General features: G+C 35.8%; 1 long non-coding RNA gene across 1 annotated transcript in view; it reads right to left on the bottom strand.

The window, feature by feature from the left end:
* Positions 1 to 20,961: 20,961 nt before the first annotated feature.
* Positions 20,962 to 24,243, bottom strand: part of LOC102146629 (uncharacterized) — a 58,935-nt gene continuing 55,653 nt past the window's right edge. Inside the window, exons 3-5 of the long non-coding RNA XR_006695965.3 lie at positions 21,699 to 21,841; positions 21,226 to 21,588; positions 20,962 to 21,080 (exon numbers count right to left, since the gene is read on the bottom strand). This is a non-coding gene — a long non-coding RNA (uncharacterized lncRNA). The remainder of the gene's footprint in view (positions 21,081 to 21,225; positions 21,589 to 21,698; positions 21,842 to 24,243) is intronic.

Here is a 24,243-nt window from a genome sequence, read left to right as displayed (position 1 = left end):
GGCTACTTCTGTCAACTCGTCAAAGTCATTCTTGGTCAAGCTTTGTTCCATTGCTGGTGAGGAGCTATGTTCTTTTGGAGGGGAAGAGGCACTCTGATTTTTAGAATTTTAAGCTTTTGTGCTCTGGTTTCTCCCCATCTTTGTGGTTATATCTATTTTTGGTCTTTGATGATGGTGACCTACAGATGGGGTTTTCTTGTGGATGTCTTTTTTGTTGATGTTGATGCTATTCCTTTCTATTTGTTAGTTTTCCTTCTAAGAGTCAGGGCCCTCACTGCAGGTCTGTTGGAGTTTGCTTGAGGTCCACTCCAGACCCTGTTTGCCTGTCTATCACCAGCAGAGGCTGCAGAACAGCAAATATTGCAGAACAGTAAATGTTGTTGCCTGATCCTTCCTCTGGAAGCTTTGTCTCAGAGGGGTGCCCTGGGTGTCAGTCAGCCCCTACTGGGAGGTGTTTCCCAGTTAGGCTACTCGGGGGTCAGGGACCCACTTGAGAAGGCAGTCTGTCTGTTCTCAGATCTCAAACTCCATGTTGGGAGAACCATCATTCTCTTCAAACTGTCAGACTGGGAAATTTCTTAGCATTTTTTTTTTTACCAAGGTTTATCCATATTATTGTATATAATTGCATTCTTTCATCTATGGTTTATTGCACTACAAGAATATGCCACAACTTACTAATCCATTCTCCTGTCAATAAACATTTTATTTCAATTTTTTTGTTATTACAAACGGAACAAAGCTGGGATCACAGGTGTGCACCACCACACCCAGCTAATATTTGTATTTTTAGTAGAGATGGGGTTTCACCATGTTGCCCAGGCTAGTCTCAAACTCCTGACCTCAGGTGATCTATCTTCCTCAGCCTCCCAAAGTGCTGGGATTACAGGTGTAAGCCACCACATCCGGCCCAGAAATAACTTTTTTTCTGAATTTCTGGGATATACAATTTGTTCATTTAATATACCAAGAAAAGTCACAAATCTGGCCAAAGTCATTGTAACAATTTACATTCACCAGCAATGTAAATGAGCTTCCCCAGATCTACATTCTCTCCAAGTCTTGGTACTGTCAGATTTTCTTAGGTTCTGCCAAGTGGGTGTAAAGTGGTATCTCATTTGGGTTTTGGTTTTATTTTCTTAAGTTCTGAACATCTCTTCATGTGTGATCATGTGTTTCTTTGTCTGTAATATGTCTCTTTATGTCTTTTACCAATTTTTCTTCTGAGGTTTTTTCTTTTATCATTGTTAGCATTCTTGATATGTTTTTAAGGGTAATCCTTTTGTCACAGATATCTACTACCAGTTTGTACCTGGAAAGCAAGTTTCTTTACTTTGAAAAGTCTTTTCTTAAACATAATTTTGAAATTGTAGCCCAATTAACTTATTAGTCTTTTCTTTTATGGTTAACATATTTGTCTTCTTTAGAAAATCCTTCAGCTATATTTTAACCTAAAAGAATGAGATTTTTCTCTTCACATTTCTTAATCTTCTAAGTTCTTTTTTGTCCCATACAGACAACTGATTTTTCAATCTTCACTTATTGAATAGCTCTTTCTTTTCCCAGTGACTTGCCATTTCACTTTTGTCATTCGTGAAAGTTCAAATATTTGTGTTTATAGGCTCTGTGTGCTGTTCCATTGGTTAATTTCCCTATTTTTTCACTAATATTCCACTTAATTGCTATAGCTCGAAAATAAGTATTATATCTGGCTATCCTCCATGTCTTAATATTCTTATTTAAATATATATTGACCATTTGTTATTCCAAATCAATTTTAGAATAGGCTTGTCATATTATACTGAATGTATAGATAATTTAGGAGAAAACTGACATTCTGACAATATTGGATATATCTATTTATCTATAGGATATCTTTCAATTTACATGTATCTTCCTTTGTACTGTTCAGTAAAGTTTTGTTAATTTCAGGAAATAAATCCTGCAAATTTTTATTTGGTTGATCCTAAATTCTTTATAGCTCTTTTTGTCATTGCAAATATTACCCCTTTAAAATTTCATTTTCTAAGTTTTGTATCTAGCATATAGAAATGCACTTGACTTTTGAATATTGAATTTATATCCAATAACCTGACTAAGGTCTCTTATAATTTTTAATAACTCATCTACAGGTTCCACCAGGTTTCTCTGCTGACATTCATATCATTTGAAAATCACAACAGCTTTATTTCCTCCTTCCCAATCATTAGGCTTTTATTTGCTTATTGTACTAACTGGGACCTCAAATATAATTTCTCATAGAAGTGGTATAGCAAATATTTTTATATGGTTGCTGGTTCTACAGGAAATGCTTCTAATATTTTCAAACGTTGAATTACATTAATTTAGGTTTTTTATGGATGTCTTTATCAGATTTAGGAAATTCCCTTTCAATTTCAGTTTACTAAAAATTTTGCCATGTTTTTTCCCCTTCATCTATTGAGACAGTTTTCCAGGTTTCTCTTTTAATCTACTGATATAATAAAGCATGTTTAACAAATCTTCCTTGAATTTGAGGTATTAAGCTCAATTTCATCATATATGATATATCATGCATTTTATACATTTTTAAATTTAGTTTGCTAACTTTTGGTTCAGGATTTTTACAGTTATATCCAGGGGTGAAATAAACCAATACTTTTTATTTCCTCTTTTGCTCTTTCCTGGTTTGGGTAAAAACTTTACAGTATTCTTGTAGAATAAAATGATGACCCTTGCTAATACTTCTCAACACTTTAAAAGACTTTACACAAGATTAGATGATGACAATTAGATTAGATAATCATTTCAAACTTGTTAAAACTTACCTGTAAAATCATTTAAGATTGATGTTTTCCCTGAGGGAAGACTCCCTTGCTGACTGTTAAGTATTAATTACTACTGTAAGAAACATATAGTCTAGGAAACTGAAACACAAACCATCTCTTAACTCCATTTCATCCAACTTTAAAAATTTATATTAACTTTATATCTGTTGATGCTTTCATGGCAAAAACTCACCAAATTTCAATTAAGGAATTAAAACTGTATGTCTTTCCAAAAAGTTTAAATGTTACAATAATATACTATTGCTCATAATACGTTCATTCATATTTTCCTAAGATAATTCTCACAGACTAAGATTATTATTTTCCTTATCCAAAATTTTCAACACTGTAATCATAGTTGTATTACAGTCAAATATCTTCCTCATTTGTAAAACACTTGTATTGTTATTTACTTAATTTATTTCCTTTAAGTCAACTATTTTTTTTATTTTTATTAATGGGAAATTCAAACATCAGAAAGAAATTTGTATTATGAACCCCATGTACTCATCACCTAGTTTAAATCATTATTAAATTGTGGAAAATATTATGTCAAATACATACTCAATCACCTCCTCCAACCCCTAGTTACAGTAAAGTTAGTACCAAAAATCATTTTTTTTCATTTTTAAATATATCAGAATGTATCTCTAATACAGTTTTTTTTTGCATGCTCTGGTTGACTACTGGTGGTCCCTAAGACCGTTTCAGGGAGTTTATTATTATAATAATAAGAAGATGCTGGTTGTCTTTTTATCTCCATTCTTGTGAAGTTTTCCAGAGGCTACATGACTTGTGATATCACAAAGGATTGAATATAAAAGAAAATATGAGACTCCATTTGTCTTCTACTAAAAAAATCTCTTAAACATGAAATAATGCCACACTTATCCTTTTTTCTTGCTTTGGAAAATGTACTTCTTTTTGTAAAAATATGTTAACATGTAATTGGATTCTTATAATTTTAAATAAATTAATAAACAAGTTTTGTTTTAATTTTTGAGTCTTAAAATTTGAATGCATACATATCAATAAGTATAATCCAAAAGATATAAATAGATACTTCCCAAAGGAAGCATACAAATGGCCAACAAGTATAAGAAAAACTGCTCAACATCACAAATCATCAGAGAAATGCAAATCAAAACTACAGTGAGATATCATCTTACCCCAGTTAAAATGGCTGTAATCCACAAGACAGGCAATAACAAATGCTGGCAAAGATGTTGAGAAAAGGGAGCCCTTTTACACTTTTGATGGGAATATAAATTAATACAGCCACTATGGAGAGCAGCATGGAAGTTCCTCAAAAACCTAAAAATAGAACTACCATGCTATCCATCATCCCACTGCTGAGTATACATCTTCAAAGAAAAGGAAATCAGTATATTGAAGAGATATCTGTACACCCATGTTTATTATAGCACTTTTCATGGTAGCCAAGTAGAAATCAACCTAAGTAGCCATCAATGAGTGGGTAAAGAAAAAGCAGAGCATATAAACAATGAAATATTATTCATACATGAAATGAATGAAATCCTGTCATTCGCAACAACATGAATAGAACTGGAGGCCATCTTGTTAAGTGAAATAAGCCAGGCGCAAAAAGACAAATATCACATGCTCTCATTCATATGTGGGAGCTAAAAAAGAAAAAAAAATGAACTCAGTGAGCTAGACAGTAGAACGATGCTTACCAGAAGCTGAGAAACATAGTGGGCAGTGGGGCATAAAGAAGGGATGGTTAACAGGTACAGAAAACAGTTGGAATGAATAAGATCTAGTAGTGAGAAGCACAATAGGGTGACTATAATTAACATCAATTTATTAAATATTTTAAATAACTAAAAGAGTAAAATTGGAATGTTCGTACTACAAAGAAATGATAAATGCTTGAGGTGACAGATACCCCAATCATAAATATATATGATTAATATGTATACATAATTAAAAATTTTTTAATGTAATAACTTTTGAATTCTCAATAATTTTTAAAAGTATAAGCAATCCTGAAAGCAAATTTTCAGAGGAAACATTTTCATATTTAAGCACTTTAAAAATCCATAGCCATAATGACACTCTCACAGGTAAAACAAATTATAGTTTCTTTTTTTTTTTAACTTTTATTTTAAGTTCAGGGATACATGTGTAGGTTTATTACAGAGGTAAACTTGTGTCATAAGGTTTTGTTGTACAGCTTATTTCATCACTCAGGTATAAGGCCTAGTACACATTAGCTATTTTTCCTAATCCTCTCCCTCCTCCCAACCTCCACACTCTGATAGGCCCCATGGTGTGTTGCTCTCCTCTATGTGTCCACGTGGACATTTAGCTCCCACTTATAAGTGAGAACATGTATTTGTGTGTTAGTTTGCTAAAGATAATGGCTTCCAGTTCCATCCACGTTCTTGCAAAATACATTATCTTGTTATTTTTATGACTGCATAGTATTCCATGGTGGTGAATTTTATTGAAAGCCTTTTCTGCATCTATTGAGATAGCCAAGTGGTTTCACCTGTAGTTCTGTTATGTTATTTCACTTTATTGATAGCTCCCTTTGTCCCTTAGCACGTGATGAAAACCTGAAATAGACTCAAGTACAGTTTATTATAATGACTTTTTAAAACTTACCCTCAGTATACTAGCAATCCCTCTGCCAGCTCTGGAGAAGGCCATTAACATTTAAGAGATTGTTTAGTCAAACAGCAACAGGGTGGAAGTGAAATGCTGTCAGAGCAATGGTTGCTGTTAAGGCTTCCCACAGGACATGGTTCCCTCTGGCCCACACAGTCAAGCTCAGTCTGACTCCACATTGCTGGAGGGGCCAGCTTACGTTCTTAACACAGATGCTATATATTTTGCTTTCACCCTGCATATACTGTCAGCATAAACTGAAGGGAGCATGTGTATATGTTATCTCAATTCTTAAGTGTTTCATTTCTTGTGGACAAACAAGAAAGTATGAAAGGTGGTTTTTCCACCTCTGGCTTCTGCAGAAAACTTCAAAGAGGCCAAAGTTGATGTGCGAAGTTTTATGATTAAGGGGTGCAGCATGTCTTCTCAGCCAGGCTTCTTCAAAATCTGGTTGAGAGAGTTTGGTGGATTGATTCAGTAAAGAGTTAGAGGATGCATATTTCAGAGTGCACTAAATGTGCTTGCCACTGATTAATATCGGCATCATTTTTTCCAATTCAAATGGGATGAACAAAACAACACAAGGAGATAGTAATAAACATTAATTCAAGGGTGATAAACTTCAGCTATTTAATTCTAAACATTTTAATTAAAAATGAAAGGAGTTCAGAGTATAAGAAAAATGTCCTATGGGGCCAGAGACAAAGTTATAGTGCCAGCCAAGCCATTAAAATTTGCAATATGGATGTCCAAGTGTTTCATTTCATGAATCTCTCATGCTAAGAATAATTTGAGATGGTAGTTTATAGGTACAAAGGTTTTTTTTTTTTTTTTTTTTTTTTTTTTTTTTTTTTTGAGACGGAGTCTCGCTGTGTCTCCCAGGCTGGAGTGCAGTGGCGTGATCTCGGCTCACTGCAAGCTCTGCCTCCCGGGTTCCCGCCATTCTCCCGCCTCAGCCTCCCAAGTAGCTGGGACTACAGGCGCCCGCCACCACGCCCGGCTAGTTTTTTGTATTTTTAGTAGAGACGGCGTTTCACCGTGTTAGCCAGAATGGTTCCGATCTCCTGACCTTGTGGTCCGCCCACCTCAGCCTCCCAAAGTGCTGGGATTACAGGCGTGAGCCACCGTGCCTGGCCAGGTACAAAGGATTTTTATACACATTCTCTTAGTAAAACCTTATAAAATTTCTGTGAACCTTCTGTGTTCAAATTACATGCTCTTTCATTCAATCTCCACCTAAGATTTACTTGTTTTGCTTTGCTCTTTAATGAAGTACAGTCAGTCCTTTGTATCCACGGGTTCCATATCTGTGGATTCAACCAAATCCAGATCAAAAATATTCAGGAAAAAAACGATTCTGATGCTTAAGTCTGTTACATAAAATGTCACAGTATTTGTGTATAACCTGCATATATCCTATAATAGACTCAAGCATCAGAGGAATTTGGTACATCGGGGTGTCCTAGAAGCAATCCCCCCAGGATATCAAGAGATGACTGTATTTTAAATATATAATCTCAGCTACGTTTCATAGGAAACTACATGGTTAAGTTGAATTCCAAATTCACTCGGCCAGCAATTGTTAATTATCAAGAGATATGTCAAATTTCTAGCCTAAAGAAGCATATGATTTTCTGAATAGACATGGCATGGAAGAGAGTAATGCACAGTTACCAATACCACACACTTAATTTCAGAGTGATCATGAAAACGATGGTCCAAATGATAAGACAAACATTGTCTATAGGTTTGAGAGAACCCAAGGAGTATTTCTTGGAGGAAGTAGAATTTTATCTGGACCTCAAAGGCAGGTAAGACTCAGCTAAGAGGAGTGGAAAAGCCATCTCAGATAAGGAAGCAGATATGGCACAAGTAGATTCCAGTTGGAGAGATATATTCAGTTGAAGCCAAGAGTTCATGATAGGGAATAGAAGAAAGAAAGCTGGAAAATAGATAAAGATGCAGGTCTAGAAGGCTAAATAATTTATCCAATTGGGAGTCATCAAAGATCTTGGAGCAGATAAATACCATGATGATAAATACTGTGTCTAAATATGGAAGTGAAGGGGAGCAAAAGAATTGAATATAACGTTTTTAATATGGATAATGAGAAAAATGGTGTCAGTGACAGAAATAGAGATGCTAGATTGAGAAGTTCTTTCCCCATACCGAACTATGCATATTTTCATTTGAGATTCTCTTCATTTTGGATTTAGTTAATTGAAAGATGTTCTCCAAACTCTAACCTTAACTAAGTACCACTTAGCCCAACTACACAGTTGACATTCTCACTTAAATTTCTAAAGCACCTATCAATTTTAGTTCTGCCTATCAGAGGTCTTAAGTCCCACCCCCTACCAATTATTCTTTCCTGAGTCTTCCTCATGTTAGTAGATGTCATCTATCCATCAACAAAAACTCTTGGCTCCATCTAAAAAATACATTTCACATCTTTTTATTTCTTTTCACTTCTACCATTTTTCACCTTGGTCTAAGTCACTGCTATCTCTAGCTTTGATTATTATGAAAGTATTATTCTATTTGAGCTTCTCTATAATCTATTTAAAAAGTCAGAGTAGTGCAATGAAAATATGAAATTTTTTAAAACCCCCATATCAAAATCTCCAGCAGCTTCCTACTGCATTTAGAACAAAATTTAATTATTTTTCATGGTCCATTAGGTTCTACGTGATTGATCCCGTTCTTATCTATGACTTCCTCCCCCTTTGCCCCCATCTCTCTATGCTCTTGCCACATTGCCCTTCTAGAGTAGGTTAAGATATTTCCTTTCTTGAGGCCGTTGCCCCTGATGATCCCTCATGCTGGAGTTCTCTTCCTCCAGGCCTTTGCATAGCTAGTTCCTCTAGTCACTAAGCCTCAGCTCAGATGTCACCTCCTCATTGACATTCACTTACAAGTAGCCCTTCCCCACTGGCCTCCCCAACACTTTCTATTACACCATTCTTATTTCATAGCATGCACCACTGATCTTATTTATTCGGTTATTTGATTATCGCTGCCTGCTTATCCCAATGCCATCCCTTGAGAGGGGATCTAGTCTGCATGGCTTAGCCCTCTATGCCTTCAGTAGTGTCTGGCATACAGTCAGCTCTCATTTAATATTTGTTAAATGAGCAAACAAAGTCTCTCTTATATAAGTCAATGTAATTCTAGCTATGAGAAATTGCCATTCTATGCTAGTCTTGAGGATGTGAAAATATGAGGGGAAATTAACATTTTTCAGCAAGCGCTGCTAGAGATCCAGGAGTTTCCCCCTTACAATGGAAAATTTAAACCATGAAGGAAAACAAATGAAGGTTAAATACTTGAGGATATTTGTGGACAGTTATGCTTTCATTTCACAGACTCTGTAAACCTGTAAACAATCAGAAGTTTATACCACATCTTATCTGGTGTTCTGTTGCTTTCTATAGAACAGGAAGAAAATGCAGCTTGTCTATCACAGCAGGACTGGTGGCTTGAAAGGCAGCAGGATTTATGTTTTCAAGTGTGACAGGCTCTCCCACCCTCAGCTCCCAGAGGGCGGAGATCAAGGACCACATAACCACCAAAGCCAATGCTCCGATCTCTGGAGGACTGACAGGCTCCAGGATGAGTAATGAGTTGGGCCCGGCAGATTATACAGTGCCCCTGAGATGAAGAAAAACAGAACAGGGGTGGATGAGTGCCTGTGGGAAAAGAAATGTATCAGCTCTCACACAACCACCGTGCCCTGCGTGACTGGCTTAAACAGAAATCTGGCAGCAAGAAAGGGAACTAAAGGAAGTAAAAAAAGAAAAAAAAATAGCAGGCAATCTCCTCCCTTTTCATTCTTTAACTTTCTGATGAGAGAATAAAATGCTGCTACCAGATGTAGCATGTGCTGGCATTAATTATCTCATTCTTCCATCATCAAGAAAGAATCGATTCATATCATCGTTAGTGTGAGACCACTTCAGAGAAAACAGGATGTTGTTGTAATGAATAGTTCAAGCTCTGGATTCCACACAGACCTGGACTCAAATTATGGTTGTTATCATTTAGGGCCATGACACCTTTTACAACGGAAACATTTTACTACCACTACATGAGATTATGTAAGGAAAATATAGACAGTTCATGTGAAATGTTTAATTTAGCACTTGGAGCTCTCAATAAATACTAATAAAATATAAAATTACTGTTTTATTATCTAATCTATGTTTTTTCTCCCCTGCCCCTCCCATAAAAAACAAGTAGTCTAAATAAACATAAATTTTCTGCGCAAGAAAAATCTATTTGATGATGTTCTGAATTTGGAAGAAATTGAAGAACTTTAGAATTTTAAACTTTAAGAAATTTAGAACTTTAAGAATTATTCTGCATTTAAAATATGTGTAGTTCTAGCAAACCATTCCCACCACCGTTACCAAGCATGAGCTACAGAATTTAATCATTAAGGGTAATCACCAAGCAGTTAAATAGTGAATGAATAAGTAAACTTTTAGAATTAAAATAGAAACTTTTATTCCAATGCAATTTACTGTTGTTATTTTCCATTCACAAGTTTGGCAAAAAGTAAAAAGCTGAATAATAGCTTTTGATAACAATAATATATATGGAAATGGGCTTTCTAATACAGTATTGTTGGAGGCATAGGTAGATACAAACTATTTGAAGGACAGTTTCTCAATAACTGCCAAACTCTTTAGAAACATTTCCCATTAGATCCAATAATTCCATTTCTAGGAGCTCACCCTAAGAAAATAACAAAAGAGTTTCACAAAGATATATATATATGAGTATCTCATTTTTGGATTGTTTCTAACAATACCTGCTCCCACAAAAAAAAAAAAACTCAACTGTTAATCATTTGAGATTGTCTAAATGATGGTAAATATTTTATAGACACTAAAAATGATATGTAGATAAATATTGACATTAAAATGGTTACGAAGGGTTATTCACTTAAAATTGTTATAAAATAATTTATAGTACAATCTCATTTTTCCTAATAATAATTATTTTTATGTATAGAACAGAAAAGCACTTGAAAAGATATCCTACAAAATATCAACTCTTCTTATTATTTGGCTATAGGATTATAGTTTACCTATATTTTCTTTATGCTTTGGTATTTTAAAAACATTTTATGATGTCCAATTATTTTCCATAATAATAAATCTATTTTAAAAACTTAATAGACTATGAAAAAATCTTTTATACAGAAATAGTATCTAGGTCTTAACATTTATAACATGTAGGGCCTTTAAATTATATCGAGTCTTTTGGGAGGTTTCTGTGGATAAGTTAGTATTTTCCTGAACTTAGAAACATGGCAGCAGTTCTTCGCTGTGTGTATCACTGAATAAAAAGAGACTAGAAAGGCATCATGATGGCACTAAAAATTACCATGCTAACATGGTCAGTGGAACCATTTTTCCTTGGAGTACTATCAGCATTTGCTTGTAGCCTCTTGCTTTGTCTTATCAGTAAAATCAATGGTATAGTATTAAATTATTTTTTACCCATTATAACTTGACCAAAATATTGGCTAGACCATAACACATTAAAGTATATGCTGCTTCAGCACTTAGTGGGAATGATGCTCCTTGTTGTTTTCAGTATGTTGGTGAAGAAAAGTCATCTAGTTTTCTGTGACCATTTATCCTCTCATAAATGACAAAAATAAATGCCAGTGTCCTGAAAGCATACAAGTAAAAACCACGATAGTGAGAACATTTTGAAAACCTACAGGTGTAACTACAAGATATAATTCAAAACAAAAGAAGCAAGAAACAATAGGAGAATTTGCAAATAAATATTTCTAAGACTCAATATTGAAAACCCTTTTCTTCCTTTTTTAAAACCAATGAGAGCTTTAAAAAGTACTGTATTGTTTCCCACTACAACTTACGTCACCACTAACACTTATAGCGTAAAGAACACGTGCCTCTTGTCTGCCCTGGGTATTAGTGAGGTTATAGCAGCCACTGAAAGAAAACTCAGATCTTGGCAATAAAAAACATGTTTTACTTGAGTTCTATTTCTCTTTCCTTCCAAGTCAATGTGTATTTAGTTAATAATTTTGAGACCATTTTGGACTGAATAGAATAACCTTTAAGCCAAATGTACAGCTTATTTCATGGTATGTTTAGAATCAGGTCTACACTGCCAAAATGAGAAAGAACTTTGGATAAATCTGAGTAGTACAGACAGCTCCTCTGGAAACTGCTAAGCAAAAAAGTTTCCTTGTCTGCCTAAAATTACTTGAGTTATCAGAAATTGTTCATTTGCACATCTTGTGTTTCAGGAAACCAACGGAATTTGTTTTTTAATATCCCCCATTTAGTTGGAATCTGTTGACCAAAATAATACATTGGAAAATATGGTGACACATAGTGGAAGAATCTTCACCCCTCCAAGCTACGCGAGTTCTCTCTCTGGGACAGGAAATACCAAGCAAGTTTTAAATGAATTCCAAGGCAATGCTTAAAGCCAAAGCATCGTGGAAAATATATAAGAGCTATTCAATAAGTATTTATTAATGTCTGTATCTATATTAATAATTTAAAGCATATTAGCATATTATATTAATAACCAGCAAATCTGTACTGCACACTTACTCCATGTTAGTCCTCAGGCTAAATGCTTTATTCCGTTTATTCCTACATAATCTAGTGAGAGATATATAATTATTATATTTATTTACTGCCGATAAAACATAGAGACTTTAGGAAGCGTACACAAGGTCAGATTGATCAGTACATGATTAGGTCAGGATTTGATCCCTTAATAGGCTTTGAAATCCCAGTCTGATTTCAGAGCCTAACTTTTAGTCACTATGTTATAATTCTTATAGCAGTAGCAGGCATTGAGTGAACTACAAAGAAGTTACAGGCATGGCCCCAACTCCATAGAATTTCCTTTTCCAAATAAAGTGACTAGCTAGAGAGAATGGACTGAGAAGAGTTCTGGTTCACTTTGGGAAGGACCTGAATTTTCTGCATTCCAAAGGTTGGTTTGCTACTAATAGAAAATTCCAAGAAATTCCCCCCAAAATAAACTCCTAAACTAATAAGTGAGTTAAGCAAGGTTATAAGCTAAAAGGTAAAAGTACATAATCAAGTATATTTCTATGTTCTATCAATGAACCCTGAAATTAAACAATCCATTTACACTTCACTCCACTGAAAATTATATACTTAAGTACACAATTAACAAGACATGCACAGGATCTATTAGGTTGGTGCAAAAGTAATTGTGATTTTTGACATTGAAAGGAATTTTTTAATGCTGAAAATTACAAAATTCAGATGAAATAAATCAAAGACTTACACAGAAAGACATACTTCATGTTCATGCATTGGAAGATTCATTTCTCCTGAATTGATGGGCAGTTTTAAAGAAAAACCATTATAAAAAAAAACCCTGACTGCACACAGTGGCTCACGCTTGTAATCCCAGCATTTTGGGAGGCCAAGGCGGGCAGATCAATTGAGGTCAGGAGTTCGGGACCAGCCTGGCCAACATGGTGAAACCCCATCTCTACTAAAAAATACCAAAAAACTAGCCAGGTCTGGTGGCGCGTGCTTGTAGTCCCAGCTGCTGGGGGCGCTGAGGGAGAATTGCTTGAACCCAAGCAGCAGAGATTGCGGTGAGCCAAGATCGCGCCACTGCACTCCAGCCTGGGCGAAAGAGTGACTCCATCTCAAAAACAATAAGCTAAAATAAAATTAAAATTAAAAAAAAATAAAAACCCTAACAAGCTTTTTTTTGTAAAAATGGATATTATTATGAAATATGAATATGAAATGGCAAAAGAATTAGAATAGCTACAGCAGTGTTGAAAAAGATAAATAAAATGAGAGGAATTAGTCTTCTCAATTTTAAGACATACTCTATACCTATAATAATCATGACCGTAAGTATTGTAGAGGATAGAGAGATAAATTGAAACAGAATACAGAACCCAGAAATTGACTCATACAACTATGCCCAATTGACTTTTGCTAAATGTGCTAAAGTATTTCAATGGAGGAAATATAGTGTTTTCAAAAAATAGTGCTGGAGCAGTTGGATATTTTTAGGAAGAAAATAAACCTCAACCTAAGTCTCATACCTTATATAAAAATATAAAAAAAAGATCATGGCCATAAATGAAAATGTAAAATTATAAGAATTACATAAAATCATAGAAGGAAATCTTTGGAATCTAAACCTAGACAAAGAGTTCTTCGACTTGATAACAAAATCACAATTTATAAAGGAAACCACTGGTACACTGTACCTCACCAATGTTCAAAACTTTTGTTCTGTGAAAGGCCTTGAAAGAAGATAAAAAGACCTACTAGAGACTGGGAGAAAATATTTGTAAACCACATATCTGACAAAGGATCCATATCCACATATATAAATAACCCTCAAAACTAAACAGTGATAAATAAATAAATAAACAAACAAAAAAAATCCAGTTAGAACATGGGCAAAGGGTATAAAGACCCATTCACTGAAGATCTAAAGATATACAGAAGCAAAATAATCACATGGAAAAATATTCGGCTTCATTCGTCATTAGGGAAATACAAATTAAAGCCACAATGAGATATCACTGCCTGCCTCTTAGAATTATGAAAGTAAGTGTAGTGACGATGCAAAATGCTGGCAAGGGTATAGAGAAACTGGATCACTCACGTATTGCTGGTGGGAATGTAACATTGTCCAGCCACTGTGAAAAAGTTTGACAGTGTCTTCTAAAATTAAAAATGCACTTATCATACAATCCATAATTCACACCTTTGGGAAACTTCTGGGGATTTATCCCAAAGAAATAAAGACTTGTGTACACACAAAAACCTCTACTGAATGTTCATCACAAATATATTCATATTAACCCCAAACTGGAAACAACCTAGATGTTCCTTCAACGGGTAAATGGTTAAACAAACTGTGATACGATCAGAGCACAGAGTACTCAGAAGAAAACAAAAGGCAGGGGAGGGGGGAACACTGGTGATACACATGACAGTCTCAATGAATCTCCAGAAAATTAAACCAAGTGAAAAAAATCAGTTTCAAAACTTATATACTGTATGACTCCATTCATATAACATTTTTAAAATGACAATACAATAGAAATAAAGAACAAATTACTATAATTATTTGTCAGGGATTAAGGAGGTGAATGGGGTAAGAAGGAAGTGGGTGTGGCTACAAGAAGCAACATGAGGAATCCCTGTTGTGATGTAAATGTTCTATATGTCTATTGTATCAATGTCAGTATTCTGATTGTGATATTACAGTATAGTTTTGCGAGATGTTAACATTGGGGAAAACTGGATAAAGGGTAGATGGAATTTCTCTTTGTCGTTTGTTACAACTGCACATGAATCTATAATTACCTCAACATTAAAAGTTTAAAAAAACAATAGAACAATTTGTGTGTGTGTGTGTGTGTGTGACAGAGTCTTACTCTGTCACCAGGCTGGAGTGCAGAGGCACGATCCCGGCTCACTGCAACCACCGCCTCCTGGGTTCATGCCACTCTCCTGCCTCAGCATCCGGAGTAACTGGAACTACAGGCGCCCGCCACCACGCCTGGCTAATTTTTTGTGTTTTAGTAGAGACGGGGTTTCACCATGTTGGCCAGGATGGTCTCGAACTCCTGACCTCATGATCCACCCGCCTTGGCCTCCCAAAGAATAATTATTTTTAAAGGAAGGAGCACAGCATTGGACATAAGTTCTTGTCCAGTAACACCACTCAGAAGCCGTATGACCTTGGGTAAGTCATATCAGCTTTCACAACTAAAGATTTCTAATGTCTAAATGTGCAGATTAGATAAGTTGATTTTTGAAATTGTGTTCCAGTTATATAATTCTTCCATGGTATTTTATTTCCTAGAAAAGATTGTTTCCATAAAATATACTTTTCTCCACACAACTGAAATAAAGTACATGGGAATTATTTTAAATCCAGAAAAACAGTCATACCCAAGTGTAAAGATCTTGCACTTAAAAAAGACCGATCTGTTTGCTTAGTAATGAAAAAATCTCGAAAAAGGGTCTTCAACCCAGCACAAGACAGCATTTTCCCCAAATATTAGATATGAGAGACTGGTTTAAGATTACATTATTTAAGCCTCTACCTTTTCAGCCAATCAGAGAACTAAAGAAATATGTCCTTTCTAGCTATTTTTGATGTTTTCAGAAAACCAAACTTTTCCCATGCACTATTTCTCAGGGAGGGGGAATAAGTGCGTGGCAGGTCCTTTACTTCACTTTAGCTTCAGCGATGTTGGGTTTGGCTTAGTTTTTAGAACTAACATATTTACATGACATCTGGGGCACACTTCTTCTGCTCTTCTGTCTGTCACCAGCTGATGGACTCCAAGACAGTCTGGATAAGAATCCATTGCTCTTACTGGAAGCTAGTCTGTCTATATTACCTTCACACATGGTTTTTTAAAAGTCATTTTCTCATTAAAAATCTACAAAATATCTTAAAGGAACTTTAAAGGAGCAAAATGGTTATTTAAATACCACATGGCTCTTAAATTCACAAACAGTTATTATTCTGAGTTCAAATTACATAGGCACTGTTATATACAAAACATAATAGCATGATGGAATTCCATGTATACAATGCATACCTGGTGATGTATACATAGAACGATGCACTAGATGAGGAAAGTGATACTCTTGTTATTCAACCAACTATGAAAAACATCCTACATGTTAAATGTAAAACTGGGGCCCATGGGCTGTCTTTAAAAAAAAAAGTTAAGGTATTGGAGAACTGTTTGAAGATTTTTGAAAGTTATCATACTTGAATTCTTTTCAGAAGCTCAAAGAGTATGCAGTTACAGCTTGCTTACATTTGTTATGGCATTTATCTATTATAAATTTGTATTGGAACCTGCCGTGTGTCATGTACTGTCTAGGTGCTAAGGAGAGATACGAATAGGCAATTACCTTAACACGAAGTACTAAATTCTATGATAGAGGTGAGTACTAAAGTGCTATAGGAGGACGGGAAATGATCTAACCCAACCTTGAGAAGAGTTTTCACATGCTTACTGCTTTTTAATCTCAGACTCCCATGTGAACAGCAACATCCTGTTTTTCATGTTATGAGTATCAAACAGGTTCCAATGTTTCTAATAGCTGGGTTACAGATATATCCAGAAATTTTCTGTAAACAACTGACAACTCAAATTCAGACTACCTGGTGCCAAGCAGCCCAGCTCACTTGTCAATACCATTGAAGTAACCTTCACTTCTCATGACAGAGTGGATGTAAAAATAGACCCACCACCAAATGGTCATCTATACAGTATGTATTACAGGCTCAGCAGAAGTCTGGCCCCACAGGCTTCTCTGTGGGATGTTCACCTACATAACTTTTCTTCTCCTCATAGTAACTCTGGCCTTGTGAGTTTTTCCTTCCTTCTCTAATAAACTAGGCCAATAGCTTCAAAGAATGTATTCTGAACCCCGTCACATGACAAGTGAAAACTCAACTGTACTCCTTTGCAAAACAGGCTTCCTGGGTGATGTTGAAATGGAAATCATATGATAGTATGTCAAAGGTTTTCCCCCAGACTTTTCAGACACAAGAGAGTTGGAGTGAAACTTAGAATTCTCATGTAGGGAATGACCTTAGGTTCCCCATGTAAACTCAACTCTCTCCACTCCAGACTGCTGGACTGTGTTAGTGTCTGGTTTGTCTGATTTGATTATGAACCCCCTGGGCAAGAACTTCGTCTAATTCTATGTTCTCTACAGCACCTAGCAATGGTGTTGGCACCATCTAATGCCAAAGGACACTCAATCTCTGTTAACTAGTAATAGGATTGACTTCTCAACTCAACATGATGAGGTTTCTGTCATCTTTATGCCAGTGTTTTTTCTGATATGTATTTCTATTTGTGTCTGGAGAGCAAGCTTCATGTGTTACTGATTCACTCCTGGGCTGATCTTCTTTTCAGGAAATGTAGGCATGAAGTTGAGATTTTTTCAACCACAAGTTTTGGGAACACAGACTGCTGAAATATGCTAGGTTACATGAAGGGGAAATGTTTTTGAAAGCATCGCTTTTTTTTTTTTTTTTTTTTTTTTAGCAGTCATGGGGATCTTTGTGAGCCAAGGATGCAGACTGGTTAGCAGATGTGACCATAAAACCAGCAGGTCTTTTCAATGCAAATATTTCGTTTTAGTTTCTCCATTCCTAAGGAAAACAGTCAGCTTTTTGTTCGATTGACAAGTCTTTATAATGGTATTTCTTTAATTGCACTTCTTGTTTGCTCCAGTACTGAGTTATTAATTAAATTTTCCTCATGTTGTATGAGCCATTGTATTGATCTTTGTAGTCATAAATCAGATGTTACGTATGAAATTTTAGAGCACAAATATAACAAAGGATTTTTCTGTGCGATTCCATCTTAATTCAACTGAAGGTGGAAAATATGTTCATAAACAGAGGACTCTTTGTTATATGGGTTTTTCTCTTGCCATTTAGCATGCTTTGTAATTGGCCTTTAGTGTAAGGTTTTAGGCTAATCTGGCTAGGAGTTGGGCTGTGTTTAATGTTTTCTATACTTGTACGTACCAGAGGTTTCAAATTCCTCTATTGCTCTTTTCGCCCCTGTGGGTTTTTTTTTTTTCTTTCTTTTTTTTTTTTTTTTGTTTCCCTAAGAACTCCTCTTCAGAGAGAGTCTGTGTCCTGTGCTTCTTTCAGCTTTGTTATGCTGTGTTCTGTTGGTGTGTTGGTGTGTTGGTAAGGTGTTGGGGCAGAGGGGGAAGGAGCATTCTCTAATTTTATAATTAAATCTCAGTCTTTACATGGGTCTGTATCACTCAGCCGTGACCTTAACAAGTATTTCTTAGCTTTACTCCCCACTTATATGAAACAAGGTGGCTAGAAAGAGCTAGAGAGGAGTAGATGCTCTTCTCTCAGTTGGGATAAGGCTCTAGTAATATCTTTTACCCTGGAAGGTGAGCCTTTGTATGGTGATTGCTTTGGGTAAGTCACTTTTTCCCCCTTGTGCCAAAGCAACAAGGGAATCTTTCTTGACTGTACCATAAGAATCTGGTGGAGTTCCTGAAGGCAAAGTCCAAGAAAGTTGGCGGGTGGGGGTTGCGGGGTGGGGGGGTGGCGGGGAGGCTAACACTGTATTCCTTAGGAGTTTCTCATCCATATGCTCATCCACACTCAGCACGTACAATTCATCAAGTTTGCCATGTAAGTGTTACTATAAACTTATTGCTAGAACTTCTGCTCCAGGTAAGCAGATCTTGGTGGTAACTCTGAATTTGCCTGGTTTGGAGGTGGCAATTCAACATGTGACCTCAGGCCTCTACTGGGCCTGAGAAAGGTAATGGTGTTCAGTGTGCTTAATTTTCATCTTATAATGAAAGGAGTGAAAACTTCCAAGTTCTTGACATGTTGGAGCTGAAACATATGATTTTCACAGGTAAAAATAAATTTGATAAGGGGTTGAAGTATCACTACAAATAGATTAAAGTTTATTTAAAAGTGCTTGAAAACCAATTTCCAATGACGAAGTTAAGTGGATAGGGCAATTGAAATGAAGAGCAGAGCTTAGCAGGGCTTCCACTGCCAAATTTGGGACAATTTGTGCATTATAACAAATAATAAGTGAAATAAATTACAATACATTAAACAAAGAAGGAATCCACTAGCTCTTAATGATACCTCAAAATAGTAATTTCAAGTGCTGAAGAGAAAATGAATGAAAAGCTCTTTTTTATAGAAACATAACTAATAAATATAGAAGAAATGATGAAATTAGAAAATCATTTGCTGACACTGTAGTAATGATTGATTCAAGCAATATAAATTCATGGATGCCAAAACCATCAGGGTTAGAATCACTGGAGAGCAAGATATTTGCACAGTCTCAAAGTATTGCCCCATAGATTACTTGTTAATCACAAAAAGAAAAGAGCATCTTTACAATGAAGAAATTCAGCAGACATGCCTTAACCAAGTAATCAAACTAAATTCTTCAAACAAGGGTACACTGACGTCATGTACTTCTGACAGGCTGTTCCGTGAAGGACACAGCATCTCGTGTGTATTAGTCCTGCCATAAATATTTCACATGAATTTAATTATGAGAAAATGCTCATTTTAGGGGATAGTGTGTAAAACAATGGTTTGGACTGCAAAAATACCAATATCATGAAAATTTTTAAAAGCTGGGAACTACTTTAGATTAAAGGAGGATAGACAGACTTGAAAACTAAATGCAATGTATGATTCTTTATTGGATTTTGAAAGAAGGGGCATGGAAGAAGGATTTCATTGGGACAACTCTGGAAATTTGATTATGTAGTGGGTTTAGATAATTGCATTGTATCCATGTTAATTATTTTAGTGATAATTATATTGCGGTTTGTGGGAGAATGTTCTCCTTTAAGGAGAGAAATGTTGAAGTATTTGGCAGTGAGTGTCATGATGTCTGCAATTAACTCTCAGACAACTGAATGTTAACAACTAATAAGTCTAATTGAAGGGCCCTTATTGCAACTTTTCTACAGGCTTGATATTTTCAAAATTAGAAACAGGAACAGTAAATAAAATGAATGACGGTAGTAATCATCACTATAAAATCAAATGTTTTATCCTTTGGGTGTTAGGTATCATACAGAGAAAAAGTTAAGCTTACCTTTGATCGATAAACACATTAGAAAATCTTTTAACATACTATATGTAAGTTAACAATTTTTGCAAATGAGATCCCAGTTATAGTTAAAAAATCAGTCAACTACACAGAAACATAAAGAATACAGTAGATAGTCCAAAACTTCTTGCAAAAGACAGAGAATTTACAAGGGCTTTGGCATACAGTTGTAGGAAATTAGAAGTAAAGTTTTGGATGCAATAAACTCACATGTATTTTATTTATTGCTGCATAAACATAAAATGTCAAAAATATTAATAGCAAATATAAATAATTTCAATAAAATGTCCTCCTACCTTAATTAAGCACTTTCCACGAACTTGTTTTCTTCAAAAGGTTGTCTTTTCACTGTACTGGTTACTCTGACAACATGTGAAATAATGAGAACATACACCTAGTGTTGGCTCTGAAGCTTTCCCTAAATAGGGCATTTTTAACGATGCTTTCTCTCCTGCAAGTGATGGTAAAGTGATTAAAACTATGGCAAAATTCAACATAAAGGTCAGACTGAGTCTTGCCAACTGCTAGAAACTTTCGTAGTGTGTGCCTGAGTAATGTTTTTATCCTTCCACATCGCCTCCTCTGCTCATGAATTGTGCCAAGCCATAGGGAAAAGTTAGTCAGTGTGTTCATAGACACAGGGGGAAAGTAATAAGGGGAAGGGGAATTAACTATCTTATCTATCTGGGATAAAATCCTTCTGTTTTGAGACATGCTTTTTAAGTTGCTTCATTCCAATTAGCGTCATTGTAAACTATCATACTTAATACACAGCAAATGCCACAGTCAGCACCGGAGTGTAGCCATCCTTACAGGATACAATAATTAACTCACCTGCAAATGAATTCTTGCCTTTTTTCCCTGCCAAGTTCCAAGAGCAAGGAGTCTGTTTTCAAAGGGCTGTGTCACATTGATTAAAGGGACAATGGCTTTCAAGGAAGAAGAAGAGGTACCTAGAAAAGAGCAAAGCAGGGGCTGAAGAGCCCTGCCCGTCCAAATGCTGTCCTTTCTTACATGCTCTTTGATACTGGGAAGTAGTAGGAAGTGAGTGAGGAGGATGGGGAGAGGCAGAAACTAGTCAGACATTGACATCTTTACCTCTTTGAGACTTTCATTCTCCTTGCAAGTCACACTTTCTCCTTTTGGAGCAGAAATAGGATTTTTGCATCTCAGAATCTGGAGAAGAAGCCTGAGGCTGGCTGCAGGAAGCACTAAAGTCCCAGGAATTTTCCTTCCATTTCTGCACCAGCACAGAGGCCGCTGATCTGGGCTGAGTTACAGCGCCTAGGAACCAAATAGCATCATGTTTTTGAGGCACTTCTGATGCTAGTTCCTGTGTCTTAAGGCCCTGGGGTAAAAGCTTGAACTTCGGACTTCACGCTTTGAGGGTTAAATCCCAGTTTTACAATTTTTTTTTGTTTGATTTTGAAGTAATTTAACCTCTCAGACTCTCAGTATCTTCTGTAAGACAAAAAAAAGTGGAGATGAGGTATAGATACTATTAGCTGTCTCTTAGGTTAGCATGAGGATTAAATGAGAGCATATCTTAGTGGTTCAGCAGCATGTCTTACACGAGAAAGGGCTCAACGAATGACGACTGACCACACACTTCAGCCACTGAGGAATGGCAGGGAGCATCGTCTTTCCTTTGAGTCTCTTCTTGCAGCCACAGTGTGGGTTATAAAGGCTGTGACATTCAGTCCATTCTGGCCTTCTGTAATGTTAACAAGAGCACATCATGAACAAAGCCTATACAAAGTTGTAAAGCAGACAACGCTTGTCTTTAATGTTCTTGTCCTGCTCCTTCCAAAATTAGATTTCATGTCCCAGACTTCCTTTTCCCCAACCTTCTTTACAGTGTTGGGGTTTATGCAGCATGTCCCATACAACCCCGTTTAGCACTTCACTCTCCGGTCTCCTATGGGCCCCAGGTTCTGTTTGAATACACCACCTGCTACTCCTATTAACCAATCAGTCCTCTGAGGGTAAGTTCAGTTCTCTTTTCTTATTCTATTCACAAGATTTTTCAGTAACAAAGGATTATGGCCCTAGTGCTCATTAAGTGAGCGGTCTTGGAATTTTATTGCTTTAGAAATTAAAAAAATAAATACAATTTGAAAATATTTTTGATATTTGAAATAAAATATCAAACAGTCTTTAAACATTGGGGATATTCTTTGAGTGAAATTGTGGAAGATTTTCTAGTTTTTCTAACTTTAAAAAAACAAGCAAAGAAAAATGCAAAATTGTAGATTTAAAATGAAAAAAAAAATTAACCATGACTCAATATAACTTGCAAATTCATCATTTTCCAATTGCCAGTCCTAACTCTCCCTAATTGTAAATGGTGGCATTATAGTTGACTCTATACTTATTCTTCGAAGCCCTTAGATTTTTTTAAAAAGTTCTTTGTGTAAGCAGTCTATTAGTCCTTGTCAAGAAATACAATTATTTTACAGCTTTCTGAAAATATGTTTCAGTCATGCACACTTGGGCACACAGTTTGGAAAATTCAAATTAAATTTCCAAGTATTTAGTTCATTACAGAGTCCACGCTAACCGCCTGAGGAAAATTGACTTCTCAGTACCTTATCATGGTGGTCACATTCTTAAGCTATTAGTTTTTCCTTACTGAAATCCACTAGTTTTCTAAAAGTGTAGGTTCTAAAAATAGGGAGATCATAGCATTTCTTTTATGTAGAGCTTCTTGTCATGATAGGGTAATTTTAAGTGGTATTTGGAAGGCCCATTATTGCCTTTTTCTCACCAGATTTAAATGTATCTCCATTTTAATGACTTTTTCTGATATATTTGTTATGTCAAACTCCAGCACGTGATAGTATCCTCCCTTTACTTTACGCCAAGATACCCAGTTTCTTCATCCCCAAAAGATTATTCAACATTAAACCAGATGTGTTCTTATGTAACCTATAACTGAATTTTATCCTGTTGGGTACAAAAATTGAAAACAAAAGGTCTCTGACACCTCTTACTACTTTCCACCTTCCCCAACAACCAAAAAATGCATAAAAATTTAGATTTTCTTTTCGATTTCTGAATAAAGAACTCAAACTCCCGTTTTTCTTTCTTTCTTTCTTTCTTTCGTTTTAATTATTTAGTAGACTGTCTCAAAGAGTATTTGCTGTAAAGGTGTCTTTGAAGGTTAAATAAAACCTCTATTATTAGGACTGCATATTAAGTCACTCCACAAGATCTTATAAGCCCAAGACTTTTATCATTTATCCTGGGTTTCCTCCCAAGACTGTGCATTAATGCAAAGAGGAAAAGAGTGAAGCCTCTTTTTTCTTTTTCTGCCTATACTCCATGCTCAGGTTTCAAAGCAAAATGTCACACTAGAAATAAAATAAATGCAGGAAATTTTCCTCGTGGCAATACTTTTCAGAGGCAAAGACTAAATAAATAGTAGCAGAGGTGGAAAGAGCATGATAAATATTTTCACATTATTGGGAAGTCCAAATAGAAAGATGGTCACATTGTGAACTTCGCTGTACTGAGATTCTGGTAGAAATCTGCATGGAGAACATACCTTGGACTGACACCCTTGGGAGAGGCCTCCCTTAAATTCTTCACAACTGGACTCTGGAGACAGGCAGAGCTCTGCATGCCAAGGACATGAAAGGAGAGGGAACTACCCAGCTGATTTCTGAGGAAGTTGGCTCCCAACCCAAGCATCAAAATTACAGCCAAGACCCTGATTATTTGTCATGTTTTCCCTGCAGTTTTGAATCAGTAATCATATTTATCTGAAAGTAGATAACATAAAATTATTGCCAGCCTATTTTACTCAATCTTTAATCATTAATTTGTTTAAACTTTCTAAATAAAGGATATTTCAGTTAAGGTTCTGTTGATATTACACAGAAAATTCAACAGTACTAAGAGCGGTGTTTAATTTCCAAATCTTGTTCCTTTAGGAGGTGAATGAGTTTCTCTTTTCTTTATTCTTTTAGCATAAAGATCAAGACCTACTTTTTTTTTTTTTTTTTTTTTTTTTTTTTTTTGAGACGGAGTCTCGCTCTGTCGCCCAGGCTGGAGTGCAGTGGCGCGAACGCCACTCACTGCAACCTCCACCTCCTGGGTTCACGCCATTCTCCT

The sequence above is a fragment of the Macaca fascicularis genome, chromosome 2 (assembly GCF_037993035.2).
Source record: "Macaca fascicularis isolate 582-1 chromosome 2, T2T-MFA8v1.1".
Classification (NCBI taxonomy): Eukaryota; Metazoa; Chordata; class Mammalia; order Primates; family Cercopithecidae; genus Macaca; species Macaca fascicularis.
This window is presented reverse-complemented; position numbering and strand designations above follow the sequence as displayed.